We start from the raw sequence: 22394 nt of genomic DNA, 5'->3' as shown, positions 1-22394 counted from the left end.
TGAATTCAGAGATGTCAAGGCCTTCCTCAGTGGCACATATTTAGTCAAAGGCAGAGCCAGATTTCAAATGCTGACTCTAAAGTGTTGGGCACCTACTGTCTGCAGCTCATTGTGAGGCCTGGAGGGATCCCTGCTCTTGAGAACCACAGGCAGGCAGCTGAAGACAGGGAAGGGGCCATGTGCGCCACCAACAGATGACAAGAAGAGGCAGCAGGGTATCCTCCTGTGCCTAAAGCAGATTCTGCGCCCACGAAATTTTCCCAAGATGCCCCCGACAAATACACTTCTGGGCGACAGACCCATTAGGTCCTGGGCATAATTTCAAAAGGCGTGGAGTCAAACATGGAGAGTCAGAAGAAACTAAAAAAAAAAAAAAAAAGGAAAATACATCAGACAGATTCCAGAATGGAAAAGATCAGAAGGAAGGAGATGACTCTTCCAACTCAGGCTCTTTTTCTCTATTTCTGTTCTGAAACATTCTCTCTCTTCCTCTTTCATTTTTCACCAGGCTTTACCCAAGGGGGCTCATATAGCCTAACCCCTTGTCCCTTGGCAAGGCAAATAATGCTTATGGAGGGATGCCTGGATGGTTCAGTCTGTTGAGCATCTGCCTTGGGCTCAGGTCATGGTCCCAGGGTCCTGGAATCGAGCCCCACATTGCATTGGGCTCCCTGCTCATGAGGAGCCTGCTTCTTCTCCCTCTCCCTCTGTACCTCATCTCCACCACCCCTACCCCAGGCTCCTGCTTGCTCTCTCTCTCTCTCTCTGTGAAATAAATGAAATATTTTTTTAAAAAATACCCAATAATGTCAGTGGAAAGCTGCCAAGCTGTGCAAACCCCAGGCCTGTCTGCCCATCCATCTACTCCTGGCCTTTCTTCTACCACCACCTGTGTGGTACCAGGCCGACACTGCCTCTCCACACTCCCATCCCCACTGTTTTGGGCTCCAGCTGGCCAAGAAGGATCTTGAAGAAGAGATGACAATGCTGGAGGAAGGGAAACTAAGTGGTTTTCCCACTCTCGCTACTCTCCAGCCTCAGAACCACTTGCCAGCCTCGCTAGTGACCAGCCCCTGACCTTGGGTAGCACAGCTCCATCCCTCTGCTGTCCAGTTTGGGATGGCTCCCCTCCTTTTGCTAATCTCTTGGTCGCTTTGTTGTACTTGTAATTTATTCTTGTTGGTTTTGCCTATCTTTCGTCACCAGTGTGGCTAATTCCCTGGATTAAATCCCTCCTGCTTTGAATGCTTGAAGTGGCTTCTGTTTTTCTTGAGTGACACACAGGCATATTTTCAAACCATAGCAAGCCATGCCCTCAAAAATGTGCTGCCTCAAAAACAATATAAGACAAGCTCTCACTTCGGAAGCATCTCTACTAAAATTGGAACAATACAGGGAAGATTAGCGTGACCCCCACTCCCCCACCCCTGCTCAAGGACAGCACTCAAATTTGTGAAGCATCCCGTATATTTTTAAAAAATGAAAAAAAAAACAAGATTTAAATTTTGAAGTTCCTGCCTTAAAGATGCGTTCCATTATAGATTTATAATTTAACACTAAAAAAGTGCATTTTGATTGAAATAGAAGTGTTTACGGTCAGAAAGATAATTTTGAAAGAATAATCATCAGTTTCTTTAAAAGTTTTTGTAATGAAGTAAGACACATTACAATCCACAAAATTTCTAAAAGGTTCATCAATATTTAATTTTCTTCTAAAAGCCACATTAGGATTAACATTACAAAGAAAACAGGCTTTTGTTCCAAGGGGGAAAAAATGTATCTCTGTGATGTGGCTGTTTTATCTGATATCTCTGTTAGCATAATATGGTGGAGGGGAGTATATTTATAATAACAACAGATTCTTTTTCTGAATTTCTGCCCCTTGCTACTTTTACAAACTAAGCATCATTTTACCAGCAGGAAGACAGAGTACATAAAACTTTGCAGCAGCAGGACGTGTTCCCTAATGTTTGGCTAATCTTTGGGTGATCTCAGGGGAAGGTAATGGAAAAATTTTAATAGTTAGCAGGGGTTACGTGAACTTCTCTTTTGTTACCTGGGCAGCTAATGCTTTGTGAGATGCTATGGAACTAGGGCCTAATGAATGTGTCCAGAATCTCTTCCTTGCTCTATTCAGAACCAATTTGTAGCTAGTTCCTAAGTGCTAAGCTTTAAAAGATATGCCCTTAATAATTAATCCTTTCCTTAAAGTGCTTTGATTTTTCTGATTCATATCGAGTTGAGTATATATTTGGCAACTCTAAGCTTATCGGGCCGAAACAAAATTGTGTTATATTTCTGTCCCCGTGAGATTCTAGTGGAAGAAGCTAGAAAGGTGTGCTCTCCTAACCCTTGAAGAGTATTCTAACCCTTGAATTAGAATACTCATGTGCAAAATATAAAAAAATTTAAAAAAATTAAAAAAAAAAAGAATACTCATGTGCACCAGTCACCATGCTTGCCAATCAACATGTGCAGGGGTCCACGAGTGTGTGCCTTTGCTTGTGCTATTTTGCTTTGCTCTTCCTCACTTTACCTTGCAATTCCATACATAGCTCTGGAGATACAGCCATTGCCTCCTCCAAGGAGCCTTCCTTGTTCCAGAGCCTCCCCCTCAGCTTTCTTTAATCTCCTCTATTTTCTTTTGCATTTGGTTCCAAGGGGATCTCTTTGTGGGTCTGTGGCGCCCGCCTGCAGACTCCCAGCTCCTGCAGAGCGTGGACCGTCTCTATGCGAGCAAGCAGCTGCAACAGCTTCTCCGTACGTGTTTCTTGAACACAGCTGAGCTGAGCTGAGCTGAGCAGACCAGCTGATCATTTATGAAGTCGAGGTTTTGCCTCCAGCAAAACTGCAAAAGGCAACAGCTCTTCCAGCCCTGTGCTCCATGACCATTTCAGGACACAGTGAAACATTCATCTCTTTTCTGTTAAGTCGCCTGTGTGGGTTTGCTGCTTGCATTTTTCCTTCTCTTTTTGGCTTTCTTCCTATAAGAATTACACAACCTCCTGTCCTCTTCTTACCTCCTCCTCCTGCACGGCACTGTACCTCCGGCTCTGAAAAGCTATGAATAAAGAAAGACAGCTGGTACTTCAGGATCCTGTTACTAATTCAATACGTGCATACCTTTCCTGTGAGTCCCGCAGAGCTCCATTTTCTTGAGAATGGCAAAGCCAAATAAGCCTTTCACTCTAGCACTACAGAAAAATCCAGATCCCAGAGGCCTGAAAGGGCTTTCGGAGCTTACGCTTGCCCCATCCTTTACGGGAGCATGTTGGCTAACACAGTCAGATGTGGCTTCGGTGAGGCTGACCATTTGCTTGCTCTTTGTGACCCCAGGCCAGCCCCTTTGGCTTTCTGCAGTTTGGCCTCTTTGTTTCTAAAATAAGGTCAACGTCACCTATTGCACGGTGTTTGGGGGAGGATTAATTAAATCATGTTCTGCAGAGTCTGGCACCTAATGTTCAAAAATGGGTAGAAATAATAATAAAGAGGATGATAATAATAAAAGTATTGCTCCAGAGACACTTGGGTGGCTCAGTGGTTGAGCATCTGCCTTCAGCTCAGGTTGTGATCCCGGGGTCCTGGGTTCGAGTCCTGTATTGGGCTCCCCACAGGAAGCCTGCTTCTGTGTCTGCCTATATCTGCCTCTGTGTGTGTGTGTCTCATGAATAATTTTTTTAAAAACATCTTTAAATAAAAGTTTTGTTCCAATAATAATATTTTTCTTCCAAGTTGTTATGGGTTAAATTCTATCCTCCCCAAATTCATATGTTGAAGTCTAACCCCAGCATGTGACCTTATTTGGCAAGAAGGTCTTTTCAGAGGTAATCAAATTAAGATGAAGTCATTGAGATGGGACCTAATCCAGTATGACTGTGTCCTTATAAAATGGGGAGATTTGACTGTGTTCTTATAAAATGGGGAGACTTGGACACGGACCCATCCACAGGGAGAGTGCCATGTGAGGTTGAAGGCAGACGTCCCCGTGATGCTTCTCCAAGCCGAGGACCACCAAGCATTGCCAGCAAAGCACAAGCAGCTATGGGGGTGGGCACAGGTTCCAACTCCCAGCCTCCGAAGGCCCCAACATCACTGACACCTTGACCTTGGACTTCCGGCTTCCAGACCTGTGATGATGAATGTCTGTTGTTGAAGGCCCCAGTCTGTGGCAGTTTACCTTTGACAATACTGAGAACAGGGACATTTGACAAATGCCTGAGGTGACTGCGCAGTGGGGGGAGGGAGGGCCAGAAGCACACACCCATGGGGAGCACCCTGGCTTCCGCCCCCTCTATACCCACACGCCCCAACCTGCCACCTCCTCCAGCTCCCACTCCAAGGCCCCATCCTCTACACACTCAAAACATGTCCTCTCATCTTCCCAGGTAAGCTTGGTACTTTTCCATCTTCCATCTCCTACCTTGCGCTTCAATTAGGGATTATATCCTTCCCATGAAAGACTCTGATTTAATGGGTTTAAGGAGGGACCCAGTCCTTACATTTTTAAAAGCTCTCCAGGTGCTTTTCATGAGCAATGGGTGAAGACGTTGCACTGGACCACACACCCTTAGAGCAAGGCCATGGCTGTCTTAGCTGGTGTGCACCATCTTTGGTTCAATGGACACTCTGGTGGGTGGGAGTTAGTGAGTTGTATCCCAGGTAACAGGTCAATACCCAACTGTAATGCTCCAGACCATACTGTACCCATCTGTGGGTTGTGTGAACTTGACCATGAAAGCTGCCTGACTCCCCCCTTCCTCTCTCTCTATCTCCCACATTCTGTGCCCTCCAGGGCAACATGCCTCCTCATAACAGATCTCACTTCACTCTTCACCATGGGGCTCTGACTCACCACACCTCCATGTTTAAAAATCTTTGAAATTAAAAAAAAAAAAATGTCCACAGTTCATTCTCATACCTATCCAGAAGTGAGAGCAAGCACTCTAGTGTGGCTAGAGTATTCTTTCTGAAGTAACAACAACAACAACAACAACAATAAAACAATCAAGAATCCCCCAAAAAACCCCTCCTTGTTAAAAACAGTTGAGTGTCTTGAGGCGCCTGGGGGGCTCCATCGGTTGAAGATCTGACTTTTGGTTTTGGCTCAGATCATGATATCAGGGTTGAGGGATTGAGCCCTGCGTCGAGCTCCATGCTTGGGGGGTGGGGGGGTCTGCTTGAAATTCTTTCTCCCTCTGCCCCTCCCCACACTCATGAGCTTTTCTTCTCTAAAATAAATAAATATTAAAAACAAAACATGTGTCTCTCCATCATATATTTCAGAAAGTTTAAGCTTCTTTTGTGACTCATCACACCTATTGTGGTTCTCGCCTTTCTCCTGCCCTCTGCTCTGCAACATGCTGAGATTTGCTGTCCTAAGCCAAAGCTCCTTTTCTGCAACAGGCTTTCTCCTGCCTCAGGGTTTCACTCCTGCTCCTCCTTTTGCCTCACAGACCAACCAGGATGACTTTCCAACACTTGGTTCAGGAACCTCCTCCCCTAACCTGCCCTCTCATAGACTGCCCCACAGGCCTCCCAGGCAGGGTTAAGCCTTGTGGTTCCCATTTGCCCTCTTGGTTTGGTGACTGTGATCATGCATTTATATTACCTGTCCCCCACTTTCTGCAGTCCTGGGAATGTTGACTGTCTTATTCATATCTGTGTGGCATCACTCAACCCAGCATCTGGTACAGATTAGATGCCCAGCAAATATTTACAGAATGAAGAAATAAATCATATTAGTTGATATTTACTCGTGTTTTATAGTTTATAAAGTCTTTCAAATGGCAAATAGGAGGAGGAAAAGGGAAAGAAAGATCTCGTGAATTTAGTGGACATTTCACTGAGGCTCCTGGCAGCCCTGACTCAATGTTTAATGAGTTACTGTTCCCCCAGTGGAGATGCAGCCATGAGGGAAATGCGTTGGTTTTTGGACTTGGACAAAGAAGGATGAGTTCACACACCCTGGTGCAGAGTGGAACTGGCTTCACTCCCTTGCAATTTGATTGACCCCTGACCACTCCATACTCCAAGCAAGACCCCTGAATGCTGCCACCTACAAGGACAGGTCAGCCTAATAACAAATATGTCAATGGCCACACAAAGTAAGAGGTGGTAGTGTTTCTACCTGTCAGCAGAGGCCACATTCTGAAAACAAAGACTGTTTCCTTATGGTTTGTTCAAGCCCAGAATGCCTAGGGAGGCTTCCTTTTCCATTTTTGAGAGCTAAGCCCATTGTCATGACTTCTGGTAAAGCTATTGGGAAGTGGTGAGGGACCAGGGGATTAGGGTCACACAGAAGGAGGAAGGCTTTGAAGGAGCTCCTGGGGAGGACCTCCCTGCTGGGGGCCCCAGAGAAACAAATGGACTGACAGGCAATGGGCATAATCCCAGGCCTGTCTACTGTCCAACTTTTCCAGCTCCTTGAATACACCCCATGTGGCCCCCGAGCATTAGCAGTCACTACTGTCACCCACATTCTCCCTTCAGAATTGTGACAGAATTCCCCCTCTGGTCTGTTCACTTCGCTCCCGTTTCCATGCTGCTTTCTTTCCAGGATTCACACCACTCTCTTAGCTTCATCTCCTTTTGGCTCCAATTCTGAGTCCACCTGCATGGACCCACACTTGGTCTCCGGCTAGCTGTCTCAGTGACCACCGCCCGCCCCATCCCACCACACCACCTGTGCCTCCAGCACATCCAAGGCCAAGTCTGCCTGGCTCTGCTCCCGGCTTCCCCTGCTGAAAGCACAGCCCCACCATGCCCCTGCCTAGTAGGGAGATGAGTAGGACTCTGAAGGTGTTCCTGGTTCCCCAGGTGGCACCAAGCCCAGGCTTACCGCCCAGCTCTAGGCACACCTTCATGTGAATTTACAACCATGTCTATGAAATGAGGCAGGTGTTCCCACTAATGTGTGGGTGATAATCAACATGAATGGCTACAATACCCTTGTTTGCCCCATTTATAGCAACATATATTATAGACGCAGTCCCTACACTAGAAAAATGTTGAGCAGATAGTCTAGAAATCGATAGGTTACCTTTTTTTCCTCTTTCTATCTTTAGATAATCTACCACTCTAACTTAATCTACCAAGGGAGTCCATGGTGCAAATGGTTGGATGCCTGGGTGGCTCAGCAGTTGAGCATCTGCCTTCAGCTCAGGGCATGATCTGGGGGTCCCAGGGGTTGAGTCCTACATCAGGCTCCCACAGGGAGCCTGCTTCTCCCTCTGCTTGTGTCTTTGCCTCTCTCTCTCTCTCTCTGTGTCTCTCATGAACAAATAGATAAAATCTTTAAAAAAATAAAAAGGAGAGTACATGGTGCAAGCATAAGGAAAAGAAATAGTCTTGAAATGGGAAAACTAATACCCACGTTGCTAAGACACTTGAGAGCTACAAGAGGCAAAATCTACAGTTTGCAATACACAGTAGGAACTCAATAGTGGCTTCTTCATCTCAGCCTTGAAGTCTTTGCCTGTAGACTGTGCTCCTCTTAAATGTGTTCATTTCTAGTCTATCTAAATCCCATTTATCTTTCCAGGCCAGACTAAGGCAATAATCACTCCAGAAAACTTCCATGTTCTTTTCAACTCATACGGGCCCAGAATTCCTGATTCACATCCATGTTGTCCAAAGCACCCATTTAGAAGATTAGAGAAAGTTACTAATATCCTGATATCCAAGAATGGCAGCAGGGTGATGTTTCGACTTTTTTCCCCACAGCCCGCTACTCCATGGTCATGATAGAGCAGCCCACGGTTATACTACTTATAAATACTATAATTAGTAGAGGTTTCTTGAGAGGTGGGACCAGTCCACGTTATAGTCTGAGAGTCTAGCACCAGTCCAGAATCAGCAGAATCCCGGTGTGTTCATTTCTCAGGGCTGCCGTAACAAGGAACCATGAATCGGATGACTTACAACAGCAGAAGGGTATTCTCTCCCATTCTGGAGGCTACAGTTCCAAAATCAAGGTGCTGGCCGGGCCATACTCTCTCCAGAGCTAAAAGGAAGGATCTTTCCTTGTCTCTTCCAGCTTTTGGGTGGCCCCCAAAACTCCTTGGCTTGAGTCAGCATCAAGCCCACCTCTGCCTTTGTTACCACAAGCACTCCCTCCGTGTGTGCTTCTGAGTCCTCACCAGAATCGGCCTGCACATCAATATTTCTACCAATAGTCTCTTCAAGGCAATCCGGGCTTTTTCTGGCATGAACCTCAAAATTCTTCCCGCTTCTACTCATTCGTTACCCAATTCCAAAGGCACGTTCATGTTTTTAGGTGTTTGTTACAGAGCACCTCGCTCTTGATACCAAAATCTGTGAGTCAGGATTTTCTAGAGAAAAAGAACCAATAATGCGGTCTGGGTGGTGGTAGCCACAGCGGTGGTGGGGAGAAAAAAAAGAACTAATAAGATATGTGTGTATGTGTAAATACACAGATAGATGATAGATACATAGATACATAGATGATAGATAGATAGATAGATAGATAGATAGATAGATAGATAGATAGATGATAGATAGATAAATATTTCGAGGAACTAGTACATGCAGTGATAGGGCTGGCAAGTATGAAATTTGTAGCACAGGTTGGAAGGTTGGAAACAAAGGCAGGATTTCTATGTCACAGTCTGGAAGCAGATTTTCTGCTTCTCCAGGAAACCTGTTTTCATTCCTAGAGGTCTTCAAGTGACTGGATGAGGCCCACCCACATCTTTGAGGGGTAATTGCTGTACTTAAAGTCAACTGTTAACCACATCTACAAAATATCCTCGCAGCAGTATCTAGACGAGTGTTTGATCAAACAACTGGCACAGAAGCCTAATCAAGCTGACACACAAAATTACCCTCACATAGGGCTAGGAGTCGTGGTTAAGTTTTGCCTTTACCAGTAACTGCCTTGGAATCACTACCAACTCATATCGCCTTTCATTTCCTCAACCATAAAATGAAAAGTTTGGAGCAGACTCAAAGATCCCAGCAGCTCCGAAAATCTGCTATGTAGATTCTAGGTAATACTGATGTGCTCCTCTTCCTTCAGGACACCTGCCCCCTATGTTACTATCAATCCTGAAATTTCCATCCTTGAGCCCACTCACCTCACTCCTCATGCACACTTCTAAGTTCATACCATTGATCCCAGAGGCATGGGGTAGAAAGTCTTGATGTATAGCATAAATAAACATGCTACTCTGAAAGAAAGAAATATATGGGTAAGGCATCTACCCAGTTGTTTGAGAGAAGAAACACTGTCTCCTTTGTATGACACAAAATAAAATGGTAAACTGCCTTATTAGGCAAAAACTGGAGGCATAGGGCCATCGGTAAATCCTAGCACCAACCCCATGAGCCGTTTGAGTTACCTGGTGAACAAATTGAACAGATACCGGGTGGTGGGCTGTAATGAGCACACACAGATGCCACTTGAATCCCGTACATATGGCAGCCTTTTTCCAGGCACTTTGTTTCCTTTAGCCCCAAAGTCTTCCCGATATTTCAGATTCATGCTGTGATTTTTTAGTGGAATGAAATTACAGCAGCTCAAAATTATATCAATAATTATATTCTGCTCAGATGAGAATGAGTGTGTTCCAAGCTGCTAGCAGGACCTCTAGCAACCATCAGGAAAGCAATTTCTTTGTGCCAAATAATTAAGTAGAGCATTTTAGAAAAAAAAAAAAATTAGGAGGAAAGGCTGTGAGCTCACTCAGACCTGAGGAATTTTGCCTCTGTCATCCACCAGTCAAGACTTGAGTCTCAGAAGCCTTAGTTCTCTTCTTTGTAAATTAGAAATGATGCTACAGTATCACACATAATTGTGATAATTGGACGAGCGATACATTTGCTACATATATGGTAAAATAGACCACTGAAAATGGTGTCTATTCATCACAAATATTCATGAAATTTAAGATGAAAACTCTTAACCGGGGCTCCCCAGCAATTCCCTGGTTGGGATACTGGGCCACTATTCAAAAATATTAAAAATGTTCTCTTTGGTTCCAAGAGCAAACTACCTCTTCACCTCTTGACTCTGGAATTGACCGCGTGACCTGCTTTGGACAATGAGATGTTAGTTGGTGTGACGTAAGCTTGAAGAAGAGTTGCAGGGTTGTTCTTGTCTTTCCCTGGTTGTGTTGTTGCCCTGAGCAGAACTCCTGCAGGCGGAGCTGCCTAGGGGTGGGGGGTGGGAGGAGCAGAGGACAAAGAAGCATGGATCAGAGTCCAGCCACAGTGAGCTGATCTCACTTGACTGTTAAGAGCATGTGGAGGCCCAGCAGAAATAAGACCCTCAGCTGACCCATGGAACTGTGAGAATAAGCAATTGTTATCTGAGGCCACTGAGTTTGAGAGGGGTCTGTTTGCAGTCATTTGGTGACATGAACCAACTTATCCTCCCTCTGCATAGGATGACCAAATATCTCCATTTACACAAACAGCCTTGGTTTGCACCTGTTTTAGTGTCTTTCTTTCACATTTTCCTAAGTCCATCTGTCTGTCTTTCTTTCCTTCCATCTTTCTTCTATTTTTTAAAAAAATTTAAAGATTCTGTTTATTTATTCATGAGAGACACAGATAGAGAGGAAGAGACTTAAGCAGAGGGAGAAGCAGGTTCCTGCGGGGACCCCAATGCGGGACTCCATCCGGGGACCCCAGGATCATGCTCTGAGACACCCAGGTGTCCCTCCTCTTTCCTTTAAACGAAGTATTCCTATTTTGTTGTACTGAAATAAGCTTAGATGGGTTTGGTAGACCTTGACTTTGCACTCGACCCTTCAGTATGATCTATCTACTGGAGTTGAAATAAGTGCACTCAAGAGAGACCCATGTTAACATCTGATTAAACCTGAAAGGTGGCTAAAATAACACTTCTCTCTTTTCTCAACCTTCTCAGACAGAATGTAACTAACACCTCTCTTTCAGTGACAACATGCAAGGGACTTGCAAATAAAACAAAATGTGCTCAAGCACTAGCCGCTAAGGACACCAGACTCTTTCCATCCTTGAGTGGCAATGGGGAAGAAGTGGAAGCTGTTGCTGCCGGTCAGCTGGTATACCATCCAGCTGTGGCAGGGCCACAAGGAAGCTCGCAAGCTTCACAGAGCTGCTAGGTCACCAGTCAGAGGGGTGTATAGGAACCAGTCTAATACAGGTTAGAGGGATCCCTGGGTGGCGCAGCGGTTTGGCGCCTGCCTTTGGCCCAGGGCGCGATCCTGGAGACCCGGGATCGAATCCCACATCAGGCTCCCGGTGCATGGAGCCTGCTTCTCCCTCCGCCTGTATCTCTGCCTCTCTCTCTCTCTCTGTGACTATCATAAATAAATAAAAAATTAAAAAAAAATTTTAATACAGGTTAGATGTAGATGAAGAATGTGCAGGAAATAGTTTGAGAAGCCTCCTTTAGAATGTTTAAGGAGAGGAAGATGTCACCTACTAGGTAATATAAATCTACAACTATTTTTAGTGATTTTATTGGACGTATTTTTTCTTTTGCTATTAATTATGTTGGCACAAAGAACCAAAACAAGTGCATAATTAATGAAACATACAGTATGAATTTCTGTTTTTGAGAAAGCTAATTATGATATGTCACAAAATGCTTCCAAACACACACTTTCCACTACGAAGGGCTCTCGTGATGTCACCAACCACAGGGAAACTAAGAGACAAATTGTACTGAAGAAGCATCAGTATCCATTTCAAAATTATTTAATAAGACAATGTCTGCCAATCATAATTTAACACACAAAGGGGCAGAAGGTGTGTGTATGTTTGTAATCCCTTGTGAAGCATGACTTTGAATTTAGATCAAATCACTATTCAAATTAAGCTGACTCATGTTGCATTCTGAGTTGTCCTTTGCACATACCAAACACGAAACTATGATGGTTTATGTGTTTTCTGTATTAGCAGAGTAACTTCACAGTATTCATTAATTCAGTTTTATTATATAAAAAATACTTCAAATGGAAAGTTGGATTATTTCAATAATTAATCATTTTTTAAATTCATAAAATCAAGGTAGAGCTGTTTAAATGTTACTGCAAATTCAGTTTAGAAGTTCAGCATTAAGGATCAAATTATTTGTCTTTACAATGTAATGTAATTATAAGATTATAAAACCTATATGATAGAGCCTGACTTGGAATTGGCTATGAGGTACACTATGTTTTAAGTCAATTGTGCCTCAATAAGAATAATAATAATAAAGCCATTCAGATAAACTGTAGTGATCTACCAATCAAAATAAAAGCTGTAGTTGTCAAAATGTAAAAAATAAATACACACACATTATATGTACACAAACAAACATCCCAAGTAGCTAAGCCACAAAATTGTTGACAGAACTAATGTTGAATATTTTTTTAAAAATTCAATGTATGTCTACATTGTTTGTTGCCTTTCTTTAATCAGATTTTAGAAGTGTCTGAGTTTTTCAGAGCTACTCTGTAACTCAACCCAAATGTCCTACCATGCCATTAAAATTTTGCAAAAAGATCTGTATGCTTTGGTTATATTCTGTTCAAAACTAGATGGAAATCTTTAATCAAAGTATTTAACAAGTGGCATGCATGTTACCCATTGTCCAAAATAAACAACAAAATAACTCCTACAGCTTTTGGAACTCTTAATAAGTTGCAATTATTAAAAAAAAGATTTTAAAGATTTTGAAATATTGCTCCAAAAGCAAGGTTAAAAATTAATAATGCTGAAAGTGTAATTTATAAGTTTGCATTCTGCAATTTCTTAATATGTTTAACAAAATATTACAAACAGAAATAACATATTTGAAGAGTGTTGTCTACTACTGCACCTGAGGAAGAGAATGGTGCTCTGAACAAGACAAAATTAGGCCCAGGGACAAACTTTGAGTGAAATACTTCTACTTTTCAGTATGAAGGGAACTTTTTAAAGTGTGTTCTAGGGAAATGAGTCAGTTGGAAGTGTCAATTGTCAAATTTTTAAATTTTAAAATAAAACCTTGAAGAAGATTAAAGACAATTTTATTAAAATGAAAGATAAGACTATTGAATAAAATTTTCAGGAAAATACCTACATATTTTTAAAGACATAACTATTTTTTAAGATTTATTTATTTATTTATTTATTTGTTTATTATTTATTTATTTATTTATTTATTTATTTATTTATTTATTTTCAGAGAGAGTGAGAGAGAGACAGAGACACAGACAGAGGGAGAAGCAGGAAGCCCGACCTGGGACTCGATTCCGGATGTCCAGGATCATACCCCGTGCTGCAGGCGGCGCTAAACCCCTGCACCACTGGGGCTGCCTGACATAAATGGTTTTAAAACTTGATTTATATATATATATTTTATTATTTAATATATGTATTATTGAATATATATTTTATTATTGAATATATATATTATTGAATATACATATTTTTATTATTGAAGTTTGATTTGCCAACATATAGTACAAGACCCAGTGCTCATCCTATCAGGTGCCCCCCTCAGTGCCCATCACTCAGTCACCCCATCCCCTGCCTGCCTCCCCTTCCACAGCCCCTTGTTCATTTTCCGGAGTTAGGAGTCTCTCAGATTTTGTCACCCTCTCTAATTTTTCCCACTCATTTTCTCTCCTTGCCCCTATAATCCCTTTCACTATTTTTTGTATTCCCCGTATGAGTGAAACCATATAATGTTTGCCCTTCTCCAATTGACTTACTTCACTTGGCATAATACCCTCAATTCCATCCATGTCGAAGCAAATGGTGGGTATTTGTCATTCCTAATGGCTGAGGAATATTCCACTGTATACATAGACCACATCTTCTTTATCCATTCATCTTTTGATGGACACCGAGGCTCCTTCCACAGTTTGGCTCTTGTGAACATTGCTGCTTTGGAATGTAGGTGTCCCAGCTTTTCACTACATCTGTATCTTTGAGGTAAATACCCTGTAGTCCAATTGCTGGGTCGTAGGGCAGGTCTATTTTTAACTCTGAGGAACCTTCACACAGTTTTCCAGAGTGGCTGCACCAGTTCACATTCCCACCAACTATGCAAGAGGGTTCCCCTTTCTCCACATCCTCTCCAATGTTTGTTGTTTCCTGTCTTGTTAATTTTCCCCATTCTCACTGGTGTGAGGTGGGATCTCATTGTGGTTTTGATTTGTATTTCCCTGATGGCCAGTGATATGGAGCATTTTCTCATGTGCTTGTTGGCCATGTCTATGTCTTCCTCTGTGAGATTTCTGTTCATGTCATTTGCCCATTTCATGATTGGATTGTTTCTTTGCTGTTGAGTTCAATAAGTTCTTTATAGATCTTGGATACTAGCCCTGTATCTGATATGTCATTTGCAAATATCCTCTCCCATTCTGTAGCCTGTCATTTAGTTTTGTTTATTGTTTCTTTTGCTGTGCAGAAGCTTTTTGTCTTGATTAAGTCCCAATAGTTCATTTTTGCTTTTGTTTCCCTTACTTTCATAGATATATCTTGCAAGAAGTTGCTGTGGCCAAGTTCAAAAAGGGTGTTGCCTGTGTTCTCCTCTAGGATTTTTTTTTTTTTTTTTTTTTTTTTTTTTTTTTTTTTAGGTTCGAGAGTGCTTTAATGGGGAGCGCTCCTGGGCGAGGTTCCATGACTCGGAGAGGTGGCCAGAGACAGGGAAGTCCTCTCCAGAGACAGGGAAGTCGCTCCTCTAGGATTTTGATGGATTATTGTCTCCCATTTAGATCTGTCATCCATTTTAGAGTGTATCTTTGTGTATGGTGTAAGAGAATAGTCTAGTTTCATTCTTCTGCACATGGCTGTCCAATTTTCCCAGCACCATTCGTTGAAGAGACTGTCCTTTCCCCAGTGGATATTCTTTCCTCCTTTGTCAAAAATTAGTTGACCATAGAGTTGAGGACCCATTTCTGGGTTCTGAATTCTGTTCCATTGATCTATGTGCCTGTTTTTGTGCCAATGCAGTACTATCTTGATGATCACAGCTTTGTAGTACAACTTGAAACCCAGCATTGTGATGCCCCGGCTTTTTCTTTTTCAATATTTCCCTGGCTATTCAGTGTCTTTTCTGATTCCACACAAATGTTAAGATTATTTGTTCCAACTCTCTGAAGAAAGTCCATGGTGTGTTGATAGGGATTGCATTAAATATGTAAATTGCCCTGGGTAGAATAGATATTTTCACAATATTAATTCTTCCAATCCATGAGCATGGAATATTTTTTCCATCTTTTTGTGTCTTCCTCAATTTCTTTCAGAAGTTTTCTGTAGTTTTTAGGGTATAGATTCTTTGCCTCTTTGTTAGGTTTATTCCTAGGCATCTTTTGCTTTTGGGTGCAATTGTAAATGGGATTGACTCCTTAACTTCTCTTTCTTCAGTCTCATTGTTAGTGTACAAAATACAGCATCCATTCTTCATCAAAACTCTTCAGAGTATAGGGATAGAGGGAACATTCTTCAGTATCTTAAAAGCCATCTATGAAAAGCCCACAGCAAATATCATTCTCAATGAGGAAACACTGAGAGCCTTTCCCCTAAAATCAGGAACACGACAGGGATGTCCACTCTCACCACTTCTATTCAACATAGTGCTAGAAGTCCTAGCATCAGCAATCAGACAACAGAAAGAAGTAAAAGGCACTCAAATTGGCAAAGAAGTAGTCAAACTCTCCGTCTTCACAGATGACATGATACTGTAAATAGAAAACCCAAGACTCCACTACAAATTGCTAGAACTCATACAGCAATTGGGCAATGTGGCAAGATACAAAATCAATGGTTTTAAAACTTTAAAATGTATATACTGTAAGTTTATTTGTTCAACTTAGATTATTTTTGTTGAGATAATCAGTATAAAAGAAGTTTTGTTTTGTTTTGTTTTTTATAAAAGAAGTTTTGATGTTTGGTTTAATGTATATGGATAAATATTTTGTGATTTTTTTATTTAAACATTATTTTTATTTAAATAATTGATTATATTAGATTATAATTAATAAAATTATAAAAATTAATTTCATTTAAATTAAACATTTTAATTTAAAAATTATTTTTTAAAATCATTTTGGGTAGAATAGGTTATAGATCATCAATATTGCATGGGGCTCTGCCTCAGTGTGATTTTTTTCCCTCTCCCTCTGCCCCCGCCCTGTTCTCACCCTCATGTGCACTCTCTATTCTCAAAAAAATAAAACCTTTAAAAAATATTTTTATAAGATTTTATTTACCTATTTGACAGAGAGAGAGAAGGAGGGAGACTGGCAGAGGGAGAGGGAGAAGCAGGCTCTCCGCTAAGCAGGGAGCCCGACTCAAGGCTCAATCCCAGGACTCTGAGATCATGACCTTAAGGCAGATGCTTAACTGACGGAGCCACTCAGATGCCCAAAAAATGCATTTAAAAAATATATTTAAAAAAAAAAAATAAAAAAAAAATAAAAAATATATTTAATTTCAATTCTTTCAGTCTCAAAATATATCCTAGCTTCAACATTAAATTGAAAAGTCACTGTATTTCCAGGTCCCTTTCAGTGTGATATTGTTGTTTGTTTATTTGTTTGCTTGTTTTATTTTTTTGTTTGTTTTTTAAGTAAAGCAATCAATGAGCTCCTCAAAAGTCCCATTTAAATTGTGCAGAAGTAAAGATCACAGAACAGTATTTCAGTATCCTGATACACTGGGCCCAGTCATCCCAAATGACAGGTACCTCTGGATGAAAAATCCAGGATTTGGGGCCAAGAAAATTCTGGGTAAATATATTTAAAGACAATTGTGGTAATGCAAGATCCTGATGTTCTTTTAAGGTACTACTTGCATTCCTTTAAGTGTCCTTAAAAATCACTACTTACTCATGTTTACTTAGGAGAACACCTCTTTTAAATAGTGAGAAATGTCAAAGATATGGTTAAAAACAAAATGCTCTTTTGTTGTCACAAACCAAAAAAGTTTTAAAATCCTTATGTTAAGGCCAAATCATTACCAATGTGCTATCTATAAAATTATATCTCAAGGGACAACTCTGTGTCATGTCTGTGGCATTGGATTAGCGGAAGAAGGACATGTTCCAGGGTCTTTGCTACAGCATGTGGCCACAGAATGTCAGAATAAAATGGTCACAAAGGGTTTTAGAGAATATTATTATTAGCTTTTGGCACAGACCAAGAGACTTCACTGTTTCCTTATTGTTCAAAGTGAACCTGAGTTTTCAGAGCAAACAAATGCATTACAAAGTGTTTCCTATACACCATGAATCATGTATGGTACAAGAGTGTACTGCCCTACAGCATATTTCTATTAGTCATTTCTATCTTTATTGGAGGCTTAACCAGTAATGCCTTAGGGTTAATACCACTTAAAAATAGCTCAGACAAGAATGTTGAGGCCATTTTAATGTGACAATGTGTAAGTCATAATGCATGTGTCTTTGGATCCCAGAATGTATTTCCTAGTTATAAAACACACACGTCCCAAAGGTCATAGAAACTTGGAAGAACTTTGCACCTAAAATGAAGGCAACCTGAAACAATCCAATAGCAATCATTCGTGTAATCTTCAGAACATTCTAGATACAGCTTTGGCACATCTGAGTGGTATAATCACCGTTCTCACATGGCTGTGATCCTTTTCACTTTATTTTTTTTAAGATTTTATTTATTCATGAGAGATGCAGAGAGAGAGAGAGAGAGAGAGAGAGAGGCAGAGACATAGGCAGAAGGAGAAACAGGCTCCATTCCATGCAGTGAGCCTGATGTGGGACTCGATCCCGGGTCTCCAGGACCACACCCTGGGCTGAAGGTGGCACTAAACCACTGAGCCACCTGGGGTGCCCTCCTTTTCACTTTAGATGATATTTCTTAATACGTCATTTCATTGGATTTATGAAATCAACTATGAGGATAGACTAATGCTACAATTCTCTTATATTTCTATGGAAAAATTTAAAAGCCTGATTTCCCTTTTTTTAAAATTTTTTTATTCCCCTTTTTTTAAAGTTGTTTACATTGCTTCATTTGATCCTGAAATCAATCTGATGAGAAAGTCAGCATAAAAATTAGATCCCCTCTCTGCCCAAGGCTGTTGGAGGTGAAGGTAACATCTTGCAAATTTGATCAGTTGAAAGGGAAATTTATTGTAAGGATCACCTTTCCAACTCACATGACAAGTAACAGCATCCCACCAGCCAGAGGAAGACTGTCCTCTCTCCCCACCACAGGTCACCTTGATTTTTTTTTTTTATTTCTGCTTTGCTTCGGCTTTTATTTGGCTTATTTGATTTCCTCGGGATCCACCATGGCTGGCAGCTCCTAGCTCCCTATCCAACTGCATTGTCCTCAATCCACCACCATCATCTAAGAATTTTCAGGGTCTCCTAAAAACATAGAAAATCTGAATGACTCAATCCTTCCTGTGACCCGGCTCCCTTGGGTTAGAGTGTCACCCCTACCCAATCAGCCATGGATGGGGATGTGGGAAGTTTTTGAAAAATGTTGGAAAGTTAAGTATCTAATTATTATCTGTTAACAATTTCTATGTGCCAAACACTGGGATAAATTTTTTTTATGCATTTTCTTATTCTATCTATCTAACAACTATAAGTGTAGGTAGTATTATTATTGTTTTACAGATGAAGAAACACATTCACTGACTTGTCAAATCCCACAGGTTAGAAAGTTGCAAAGCCATTCTTTTAATTCCAGGCACTTGAATTCAAAGCTGTGCTTTTACTCACTGTGCCATATTGCATTTCATAATCTCTAAATTTAGTGCTATCTCAACTTTAGGAAATCATTTTGAAATGTTGATGGAGCTTAATCTTAGAGCCCAAAGTTTATCTGGATCCTTGAATGTCTAAGAATTCCTGAAAAACACCAGAAATTAAAGGAAGACGACTGTGGGATACACATGTTCACAGACCCACACAGTTGAAAACAGTGTGGTAAGGTGCAAGGAGGTAAAATAAGGATTTCAGAAAATGATCCGCATTACACAGGAGTACTTGGTATATGGTGAAGCTAATAATTCAAATCACCAGAGAAAGAATAAACTATCCACAAAATAAGACAAAGACATTAGCTATCAGGATAGAATGATACTTCACAACACATAAAATTTTTAATTTTAAATTCTGGCTCCATTAAAGACGTACATTATTTATGTCATACATATTTATGAAACATCAATATTACCTAATGCTACACAAGGCAGTGTTAACTCATACCCAAAATGGTTCCTATATCAGTTTTGTTATGGCAATTCCCCTTGAGTCCCGGTTTTTTTTTTTTTTTTTTTTTCATTCAGCCAACATGTACTAAGCACTTCTCCTGGGTCATGCAATTGGATTACAAAGTTGAAAAGCACAGTCTCTGCCCTTAATTGCCAACTGTGTTTTGCATAGTATCCAGTTCAATTCTGATCTACAAAGAGGTTTGAATACTCATTGATATGGCCAAGAACTTTGCAATACTCTGAGCATAGAGTAGAAGAAAAAATGAAGAGCAGAAGGAGGAGAAAAGGAAAGAAACCAGGGAGGGAGGAAGGAAGAATGGGAGGGAGGGGGTGAAGATTAGTTCCTGCATTTTGGAAAAGTGTATTTCAGTTGGAAAGGTTTACAAATTATTTCAATATAATATGACAAGTGCTGAAAAGGATGGCATGGCTGACTGCCAAGGATGCATCGAGGAAGGGCATTAACTGAGTGTGGGCATCCCAAGAAGACTTCCTCAAGGTGATGATGCTGGAGCAAAGAAGGCCGGCAGAAGTCAACCACGGGAATAAAGACTCGGTACATATTGAATAAGAACACACTGAATTGATTGAATAAACAATGAATGGTCCATTGAATAGATCAATAGTAAATGAATGGAGGAATCAACAACACCTAACATGTGATGTCTGACCTCTAGGCTTTTAATTCCCCACTGGAGAAAAGAAACAGAAGCACAGGAACTCAATTATTCCTCCAGGACAAACCCAAAGAGAGCTTCTCTGTCAGAGTGCTTTTGGCAGCGTGGGACAGAACACATGACCGAAGCAGGGCATAAACTGTAAGTGTTTGTAAATGAACCTCTAGGCACATGAATGCGCGAGATAGGAGTTTGGTTATTTCACAGCTCAATTAGACCAGGCCTCTGGGCAAATTCTCTTCAGTTCTTCTGGACAGGAAAAAACAACACCCATGGGGCTTGTTTTTTTTGCTCACAGGACTCTACCCCTACGCCGCTCCACTTCTGACACTAGAGGTGTAGATTTTCCATCCACTGGGCAATTAATTCTGTGACTCTAACTGGACGTCCTACTATTTAACTCAGTTCTGACCTGGAGAGAGTGTCAGATTCCACAGTTCAGGGCTGTCCCCCAAGATTGCCCCCTGACTGCCCAACACACACACACACACACACACACACACACACACACACACACCATGCTTCAGATGCCAGTCACAAGTCCAGTTGTCACCAGTGTTTCTGACAGATAGACTGTAAATCAGAGGTTCCTACAACCCGCTTGCTCCATTGAATCCATGCTAGGGTTCAATTTAATTTGCTGGACAACTCACAGAACTTGGGGAAAGAGTTTAGTTACTAGATTACCTGTGTATGACAAAGGGTATTAAAGGATACCGATGACCAGCTAGATGAAAAGATACATAGGGCAGGGACTACAAGGGTCCTGGGCACAGGAGTTTCGGTCCTCATGAAATTTGGGGTCATGCATCACCCTCTAGTATGCAAATGGTTCACCAACCTGGAACTCCCTGAATCCACCTTTCTGGGTTTCTATAGAGGCTTTGTTACATAGGTTATTGGTGATGCCCAAGAGGTTGGGGGTGGGGCTGCAAGTTCCAAGCCTCTCACCCAGGCCGGTTAGTTCCCCGGGCAACCAGCCCCCCAATCTCAGGGGCCTTCCAAAAGTCACCTCGGTAATAAAAACCCAGGTGTAATTGAAAGGGGCTTGTTGCAAATGACAAAAATCACCCGCTTCACCTTTATTGTTCTTGGAGCTATTTCAGGAATGGAGGACAAAACAAAATCTTCTGACAGAAGATGCCCCTTTGGCTCTTACATAGGAGCTTACAAGGGTTTTAGGAGCTGCGTGCCAGGAAGAGCGGAGGAAGACCAAATGGCCATTTCTTATTATAAGTCACATTATCCCATCCTGGCTTTTCCTCTCTGGTCCCAAGATGCTGTTAAAGCCTCAAGCATCACGTCCTCACACAGCTATTTCCAGATAAGAGAAGGGCTTCTCCTTGTGAAGCACTCTTTCTTGCCAAGGGGAGAGGGAAACCTTTCTGGAAGTTTTCTCAAGTATATTTCCCTCGGTTCCCCAGGTCAGGATTATTTCATAGGGTCTTGCTTGTTGCAAGGAAGGCTGGGGAAAAAGCATCTGGCATCCCAGCCTCCAGAGAACGAACTCTAGAAGAAGAGTGGGACAGTGGCTGTTGGCCCGGCAGACAATGGAGTCTGCACCTGAGCTGAGCAAATACTAACACGTATTGCCCGTCGCTGTGATGATGCTCACACATGGGAACATCAGCTCCTAAATATGAAGAAGAAGCAATAACAGGTCTATAACTTCTACGATTTCTTCTCGCTTCTTTTATGCACAGAGCTGTCCCCGTGATAAAAGAAGGGCCTTTCTTTTAAACATCCTATTCATAGCAATGCAGGAGACACCTTTTCTCTTCCTTGGTCAATACCTTGCATCCACTCCAAGGAAATCACGGACTCCACCAGAAAGCTGGAAGTGAGAAGAGGGGAACATCTATTCCACGCAGGCTCTTTGCTAGATGCCTGTCACACGTCCTGTCACTCTGCTGTTACACTGACCTCATTTGATGAAGATTTGATGGCTCCCTGGGTCAAGTACTTGTCTCAGGTCAGAGAGGCGACAGATGGGGTAGCCTGGTGTTCATCTCTGGCTTGTGCGACTCTGAAGAGCATCCCTCCGTTGGACTCTCCCCGTGTCTAGAGGTGATGTCACGCGTGTCTGAACGTGCCAAACACCCTTCTCTCCCGAGCACTCCTGCTGGAAAACCTCAACACTGGTGGGGAGCAGAAGATGTCTCCTTTAGGCCCACTCTTGCTTCTTAATTGATTACATCACTGGGCCTCACACGGTGGCGCCCATTTTCACAGCCCAGGAAATTTACACGGATTGTGCAATGACAACCATAAATCATAGTCGAAACAACTCTGAGAACACAAATACCAAGGGTTTGCCTGAGGTTTGCAGAGCCTTTCATCTGAAAGATTACGTAATTTGTTTTGAACCTACACATTCATTATTCATTCAACAGATATTAACAGGCCGGAGCATCCGCCGCGCATGGTGCCCTGTGCATTCGTAGCTGTTTCTAGATGCTGACTTGTGACCTGTCTTTAATTCAACAAACATTTCCTGACGGTCCACTACGTGCCAAACAATGTGGTAGA

The 22394-nt window shown here is 41.8% G+C and overlaps 1 pseudogene; it reads left to right on the top strand.

The window, feature by feature from the left end:
• The first annotated feature begins 1349 nt into the window (after positions 1-1349).
• On the top strand, positions 1350-1472 carry LOC121492265 (annotated as a pseudogene).
• Positions 1473-22394: the final 20922 nt, after the last annotated feature.

The sequence above is a fragment of the Vulpes lagopus genome, chromosome 5 (assembly GCF_018345385.1).
Source record: "Vulpes lagopus strain Blue_001 chromosome 5, ASM1834538v1, whole genome shotgun sequence".
NCBI lineage: Eukaryota > Metazoa > Chordata > Mammalia > Carnivora > Canidae > Vulpes > Vulpes lagopus.
This window is presented reverse-complemented; position numbering and strand designations above follow the sequence as displayed.